We start from the raw sequence: 9,066 nt of genomic DNA, 5'->3' as shown, positions 1-9,066 counted from the left end.
TATTTATAGAAGTTGAAAAAAATAAAATATTTCGCTGTAAAATAATATTCTAAAAACGAATTGTTAGAATAAAAATAAGTTTCGATAATTTAAATCTTCTCATTGTATTTGTAATCACAAATAAATAGCAATTAAGTTTGCGATCATAAGTTTGTAACTTTCAAAAGTTACAAACTTATGATCGAAAATTAAAATTTTCAAGAGTTACACTTTAAATACTTTAATATTTATTGCACCAATTGGTCATAAAAACCTATATTTATTGTTTTTTACTAATTTATAACAAACATTCTCGTAGATATTAAATTATTAAAAAAAAATTTTAGAAACTCAGGTCTGAAAAACAGCAAATCATGTTCTTTTAAAAAAATATCTTTTTAATGCTGAGATGCTAAAATACTATTTTTTAATAATTTATACATAACCTATTGATGACCGACTATATTTGTAATAAAATATTAAAATACGATGTTATTAAATATTACTTTTAAATATTTTGTAATAGTATATTAAAAAAAAAGTTTATTTAATAATCTAAAAAATATAAAAATACAATACAAATTAAATATATTTTTTAATTTGTAAGACATTATGCAAGTTTTAGCCAAGGTTTAAACCATTTTTAATAATAAATAATTTTTATCTACAGATGTCTCCTATTTAATACATTTTTTTAATACTACACATAAAACACAAATACAATAAATAAACAATGCCTAAATACTTTAAAATAGATAAACATTACTTTAAAAAAATATTATATGCACTTAAGAATAATCAAATATCCTATTTTAAACCCAAAAAGCATTAAGGTATCGATGCCTTAAAAAAACGAAGCCAATTATCCTCAAGTAATTGTCAAAGCTACTCTTAAAATCGCCAGAGTAATTCATTAGCGGAAAAATGCGCTTCAATAGAAGAGATCGTTATTACACTTTACTCGATCCATTAAATTCGCCTGGACTCGATAAGGGTGTGTGAGGGAGGTGGAGGTAGTGGGGTTGGTGTGGGGTTAATCTGAAGTTTTCGTCCCTTAATTGCGTTATTGAGACTGGGCTGTCAGCCACGGTTTTATTGTCGGACTTGGGTGGAGTAGGTATTCGACATTCGAACAGCGAATATCCCCGCAACTTTGCCCAAAATAATTAATTAACATTATCAAAATTAATTAAAGAGATTTTAAGGCTTTAAGAATATAATCCAACGCGATGTTTGATATTAAAATTTCGTGATAATTTATCATAACTGCTTCTGGTGTTTGGTCGTAAATTAAATCAAACGACGACCCCTTCGCCGTCGTTCTTAATGGGGTGAAATTAATAATTTATAAGGAAATAACTTTGATCAAGTATATATTGGATGAATTTATAGATATGAAATTAACAAAAGGACTTTAAATTTATTTAATATAATTTAAGATTTCTGAATTTTGGGGTATTAAATTTTTAAATATGTTTTAATTGGAGCAGTATCAATTTTTATGATTTTATTATCTTGTGCTTGTAGTATTGTGCACTAATTGATTACACTATGAAAAATATTACCTTAAATTCTTTAAAAGATACATCTTATAAAACAAACCGCATATACAATGAATTTATATTTATCAAAGCAATATATTTTATACAAAAAAATAATAATATTATTAAAAATAGAGTAGCAAGGGAGTAGCTTTCCACGACGTTACTCATTATTAAGTTGTTATGATCAACAAGAGGTTGTACTTAATAAAATTGAAAATCTTTCAACGTTATTATCTTATCTTAGAGATAATTTGTAGCATGTTGCTAGAAAACATGTTTTTGAATAATAGGTATATGCCAGATTTATATTTGAAATATTCTCAATATATTCAGTAGATAATTTGAATATTTCAACAAAATTTTAATTAATACTACGAAAACATATCAAATAATAAATATAGAATAGAAAAAAGAACTCAAATATAAAATCACAATATACACGAATAAGCTTAGAAGTGCATTTTAAAAATAATGACGCTTTATGTGAATGACAGTTTGTAAAATGCATTCTAGAAATAAAATATAGGAGCTATGATAAAGCCTTTTGACATTTCAGCTGGAAATACATAGTCTGATTCCATTGTCAATTCGTTGGTATCATCATGCAATTTCTATTTAAAAAATAAAATTGGTCCATTAATTGATTTTACTGTATTTTGTTATTTATATTTGATTACAAATAAGTAAAAATATATTTATTTTTAACATACATTTGTATACTTTATTTATCATAATTATTATTAGCCCTAAATCTGACCAAAATATTTATTGTCGGGTATTGTTCCAATAACTGCCATTATGGTGGCTTTAAACTCGTTCTAATTGCTTGGCTTAGATATATACACCTCTTGCTTATAATATCCCCATAAATAAAACGTAGAAGTGAGCACTGGTGAACGTGGGAGCCAAAGGTATAACCAAAACAATATTTTTTTTTATAATTTTTAAACGGAAAATAATTAAATAATTAGTTACAAGCTGAGATTGTTTAATTTTCAGGTTATTAGGCCAAAGAGGTGTGACTTTGTAGCCAAAACAAACGCAAAAAACTTGGTCCCAGTTTATTTTATAAACATATATAAACAACCACTTACATAGATATCAGGTGGTAAAGTAAAAATGCCAGGTCTTGGAAGCCAGGTCGAGTTGTATTATTTTCATCTGTGATTTTGGTAGAGCGGCTGACATTGTCGTGATGTGTTTTTGCGATACTATCGAGACGACCCTCTGATGCCTCATTTGCTGTGACTCCGTAGTGTCTCTTCCCGCTTGTCTTCCACGTTTCTCACCACGTCTCTGTTTCAGTGACAAAATATTACATATTTTATAATTCTGGTTCAAGACAGCTCTAGCGAATTGCAGATGTGGATGTTTGCTAACCAATTGCATCGCTTCTTAGCTACACCTAAACGGTCCAGATAGTCACTCTAACGATTGGTAAACAATAGTAAACGAACAGTGTAGAGTATGATGTCTTGCGCGCATCCTTTCCAAACAAAGTAGTTTTTTCGAAAATTCAATAAATGAAAATTTTTAAGAATATATGTATGTACATATAATATATTATTATTATTTTTATTAGTTTAATTTTTAACATATAAAATATTTTATATATAAAATATATAAAAAATTCCGCTAACGATCTAGCACGTTTAATGCTTATTGCCTATATATAGTAATTAGCGAAATCTACGAGTTTATGGTCCAGTGGCGGCGCACGCTTACGATAAATTTAGAAATTGTGCAGGTCCGCTGAATCTTTTCGTTTCTGCTTCCAGTCGCTTTCCTTTCGTTTCCGGACCGAATTTATCTCACTTCCGGCCACGAAAACAGCGTGGAAAGCTGCGGCAAAATTATTGTTTGCGGTTAGGGTCGTCTCTTTCTTTTCATCTCCCTCTCTCTCTATGTGACTGCGACCTGACTGCCGGAGACAGGATACAGATTTATCTCTTTGTACATGATCGTAGCGGCGTGCGATACTGTTCGACCGCGATAATGATGTAAATTTTCAATTAGCTGCACATCAAGTAAAAATCAATATATTGTTGGCTTACAAACTTTGTCGTATGAATAAATATTTTTTAATAATTTTAATAATTTAAACAATATGATACTATTAAAAAATCCAATGTATAATACAAATGATGAAACCTTATATCTAAATTGTTTACGCAAAAAAACTAATGTCTTCATTTAATCGCTTTATCTGATTCTTTCACTTTTTAAAATCCTGAGAATAAAGTAACTCACATTGATATTATGATATTATGATTATGGTGTATCATAGATTTTATATAATATACATATATTATATCAGAAGATTTTATGTGAATACATTTTTTTTTTAGTATATTTTTCGGCTTAGGGTTGAATCAAAATTGTATTTAATTGTTCCATAGCTGAGATGTGGTATCAGAAATTTTAGAGTTATGGTAAAAATTTTTTTAGTACATATTTATAGACTAATTAAACCATCGAATAGTTTTGAAAATTCTTGCAATCCCACTTTCAATCAATTTAATTTTGACGTTTTCTGTCAATTTATTAATTTTATATGCCAATGTTTCTAAACAAATAATTTTCTATGGACACATTTATATTCGTACTTTGATTGGAATCAATTGATAGGTATGTGTACTTACCCTTTCACAGGTTTATTACAGCGGTTACGATTTTCTACATGTTTTTTTCAATTTGTAGTGATATAGATATTGTTTGACTTCATCACTGAAATATTCTCAAGACCAATTTAGCATATTGAATTATCTATAAGCAATAAAATTAAATTATTAGTCCAAGTATTGTTAAAAAATTCTTATCTAATATTATTTTACCTTTCAATTCTGTATTTATTGATTGCTTTAAACAAATATTTTTATTATTTTTTTTAAAATTGCACGTTGAAAAATATTACTGAATTTTTTATCTATATATATTTTATATATTTTTATGTATTTTATATTTTATAAATGAACCTTCAGGCCAAAGGTTAAATAGCTCTATTTTAAAATGAGCTTTTGCGTTTAAAAAATATTGATTAATTCTCTACGACTTGGTGATTTAATATAGCTTTCCTTTTGAAATATAATATTTCAATATTAGCTTCCGTTTAATTGTTCACCATACAAAGAGCAATTAAATCAGGGATGGGGAATCTTTTCATGTTAGAAGGCCGCTTCAAGCTGTAACAAATAAGTACATTCAAGTAGCAAAAATATGATTTATTTTAAATTTTAAAGGTCTATAAATTTTTAGTGAGCTTAATACTAATATTTCATTTGTGGCCATTAATTGGGTGTAATTATTTCATTAAATATTTTTTTCAATATATTGAATCATTTAGTCAAATTAGTAAAATTTTAATTAATAGTTTCTACTAAATAGTTTCACAAATTAAATATTTATTAAAAAAGCATTCAAACCGGAATAAATCCATAAATTACAACTTTTCTGGCGTAGGTGTATTTAAAAAAAAATAAAACCTGAAAAAATGTCTAACGGCTAAATCTCAATTTTTATAAATTGTTTCATTTCATCTTGAAATAAATTGAATTAAAAGGTAATATTAAATTCTGCTGCACCTTTACAACAATAAATTTAATATTGTGCTATTAAAATTTGAAAAATAATAAAAATATTCATATATTTTTATTATTATCCAAGTTTATGTTAAAATATAATCAAAATTCGACTCAATATTAGATTTACATATATTCAAATAAATCTCTATCATCGCAATCATCGTGTGAGTAATATTCGTTTTAGCAATCTTCATATGTGCAATCGCCTTGTGAGCAATTTTTGTGAACCGTTTAGATTAGTGCAATTATTCGCTTAGTTCTGGGATCTTTATACTTTATAAATGTACCTAAATAACAGATTCAATATTTAAAAGTAATTAAAAATACATTAGTACCTTATTTATCAATAAAGTGTTTATCCTCTAGAATATTTGGACCAAAAAAATGATGATTTCTCACTTGTCCAGAAATTTGAAGATTTATCGAGAATTTTCATATATTAGTTCACTCTTTCATTCCTCTAAGCTTTGTCCAAGGAAACATGAACAGTAATTGCCACTTTTTTGCTTATTTTTTGTAAAATTAATATATAAACCTCAATGTATAATGGACTGTAATAAATATATAAAAGGTGTTACCTAGTTACGTAATATTTCGAAAAACAACGAAATAAACAAAAGATTGTTTTTCATTTATTTCAATGCGCATTGTTTTATTCGTTCAGTGTCGATAAAAATTTTAATCGTAACAGCAAAATTAGCTTCAAAGATTTAATTCTGAGTAAGGCTAAACGATCGATTCAGAATTCAGTGAAAATCTATCGATTCTGAAGATATTTCACCGGTTTCTACCACATCTTGCCGTGCCTGTGCTGTCAATCTACCAAAAAGGCTTTCGGATAAGTTGAAAAATCAGTAGCCAATAAAAATGAAAAGTGGAGAATATGTGAGAAGAAAATGTGGTGTTTGTTCTGCACGTGGAATAAGAAAAGATACAGAATACATGTGCAGAAGTGGTGAAATTCCTCTTCATATTGACGAGTGTTTTTATACGTATCAAAAAATGTGAATAGTGTAAGTAAAAAAAGTGTATTTAATAAAAATAAATATAAATAGTGATATAGTGTGGTGTATAAGTGTAACGGTGAAAATAAATGTGTCAGTGGCAGTTGTAGCAGAAAAAGGACGCCGATAAATTGGTGAGTGCAAATTATATTATATTATAAACGGATATTTTGTACAAATCGTTTATACAAAAAATTATAGAAGCATTTAAACATGCATATTATTAATTATAAATAACTGGTTTGTAACCATTGCAACCATTTTCAATTTGCATATTTCGATTTTTTCGATTGGATTGATTTTATGTTTACCTAGCCAAACAGTTTTGCCCCTGAAATCTATTTCTGTTCAAGGAGTGTAACATAAATCATTATTTTTTAAATAATTAATTATGGTTTATACATTCCATAAAAAAATTCGCGTGCCACAAAAATAAGACGACTCGTTTTACAAAAATTTTAAGTAAAATATAATTAATTATTTTATTTTATATTATGTAAAAATAGTATCTCTTGACGCATGATGCAGGACTCATACCTGAGCTCACGGCCACTAAACAATGTTTTTTCAAGACTCGTACACGAGTCCTCGGGCGTTAAGCTGTTAATAAACAAATTTCGTTTTGCCTTTACATTTATTAATACATTTGCTGGTCAACAAAAAAATAAGAGTGGAAATATCCATGACTAAAAAATAAATACATAAGTTTTTTGCAAGGATTTGTTTGCCAGCTGAATTAGACAAAAGTCAATATTTTTATGTAAATTATATAAATCAAAAAACAGGATGTTGTCATTTTTTTTTTGCAAAATGCAAGGGTTAATTAAACATAAATTATTTATTTATTTAGAATAATTAAATTATTTTTATTAGAATTTAAAATAGACTAATAACATAATTATTATAATGTTTAACCAATATTTGCCTTCGTTTATATTTTTATTATTAACTATAATATAATTTACATTCATAAAGAGCAATGCAATGTGTTCAATAAAATGTTTTTCTTATATAATATACAAAATATATTTTGTAATATTTGGTTTAAATTCATAATATTTAGTTTAAATTTCTAAAGAATTCTCGAGAAATTTATTTTATTGATTAAATTTTTAACTAATTTTATTTTATTATTAAAAAAGGAATTATACCAAGCGGAGTCTTATGTTACACAACAAAATTGGTCATTTTTTTATAATTAATAAGTTTTTCTTTCTCGAACAGAAAATGTTCAGAACCTATTAAAAAAGGTTAGAATCAGGAATATTCTAGCGGTGAATGGTTCAATCTGTATCGGCCATTATTATCACGATCAAACAGATGATGACGGGTGGGAATTAGAGGCCCGCCTCGCTCTCGCCTCGTTTGTGTTGCTAGAGTCCCGCCTAGTTTTTGTGGCGAAATAAATTGGTCCCCCACAATATAAAATATTGAAATCATTTTGCATTTGGATTTAAAAATCAATAATTTTATACAAAAATGAATAGAATATGTTACAGAAAATTAATGCTAATATAAGGCTATGGGCGGCTCCATTAAATATTAAATTATATATTCATTTTTGTAAATATTCTCTATAAAAATTGTTCAAAAGATATATGATAAAGATTGTAAAGTAATAATTGTTTGTCTTTGAAGATTTAACTTGTGTAAATATCTTTGCTTTGGAATGTATATACGTGATTCTAATGAAGTGGACTTTTTAAAAGCGCTCTTTTATATTTTTTAATACATTAATCTGTGATCTAAATTTGTTGTAATTTCTGTTTAAAAACTAAATTCAGATTGTTGTCAATAGCCAAAGCATCACTTTACATTGAATCTTTAATCTTGAGTGATTTTAAAAATACTTTTCGGATTCCTCTATTACCGAAGAAATATCTAGACTGTGTTATATAAACCTGGGAAATCTCGGTACTAATCTTAACATCACACGTGTGTTCCCATTGTAATTAAACCACTTGAGTTGTGGGTTAAAACTCAAACATGTATTATTTGGCATCGTGAAAATTTCATTTAAACAAAACGCGTAACAAGATTGCCGCAAACGAATGGGCGAGTAGTTAAACACTGGCGAAAACCCGGTTCGGCATTTGACATCGGAACGCGTGTCCTGAAGGGTGTTCCAAAGGGAGAGAATGTCGGAACTTCAAGCTGAGGATAATTTGCAAAAGTTGTCGGCTGAAAGTGTCGCAGACTTCAAATATTTGTGTAGTTGCTTGAAGGCGCTTTTGAGTGTCTCTTCGTTGTAGAAACTCTTAAGCGACCGTTCCACTATTGTACTTGCTTGTTTGTTTGTAAATACAATATTCTTTTCTAAATATCCTGTTCTAGTGCCCACAAACGCTATGTACAAATGCATTGCCCTAAGCAGCTTTTTATTTCAGGTAAATAATATAAAAAAAACAGAACAATATATCCTGTGGTGTACAAAATTAATATACACGATTATTCATATTATGCAATAATTCTAAATTAATTGATAATTTAATCTATCTTTACCGATATTAAATTAAATCAATATTATGGAAAGATTATATAATCGTTCTTGTACATTATTCGAATTTTAACTTGATTAAAACTTTTCTCACACTTAGCAGTAGAAACAGGAAGAGTGATAAATATTCGAGGAGAAACATTAATATTCAAAATTGAATAATCTAAAGAATATCAAGCGAAATAGCAGTTATATTTTGTAGAAGCAACGCAATTTTAAGCTTAACATAACGTTAATCGACTTAAAATAAAAGGGTATCAAAAACTCTATGAATTAGTTTTTAAATATCATTCTACTACGATAGTCGTACGATATTTATATGTATCAACTCTTTTCTTTTGTTTATTGTGAAATTCAGTTTCTTTGTATATTGTCCAAGACAGTTCTTTGTTTCCAAGAACTGTTTTTGCAGCCTGTTTCTCTTAGTCTTTGCTATTTTTTTTTAATATGTATGCATTGCA

This window comes from Plectrocnemia conspersa, unplaced genomic scaffold, assembly GCF_051122295.1.
Source record: "Plectrocnemia conspersa isolate PC_06_02 unplaced genomic scaffold, ASM5112229v1 ptg000003l, whole genome shotgun sequence".
NCBI lineage: Eukaryota > Metazoa > Arthropoda > Insecta > Trichoptera > Polycentropodidae > Plectrocnemia > Plectrocnemia conspersa.
The sequence above is the reverse complement of the archived record's forward strand: the minus strand, read 5'-3'. Positions refer to the sequence as shown.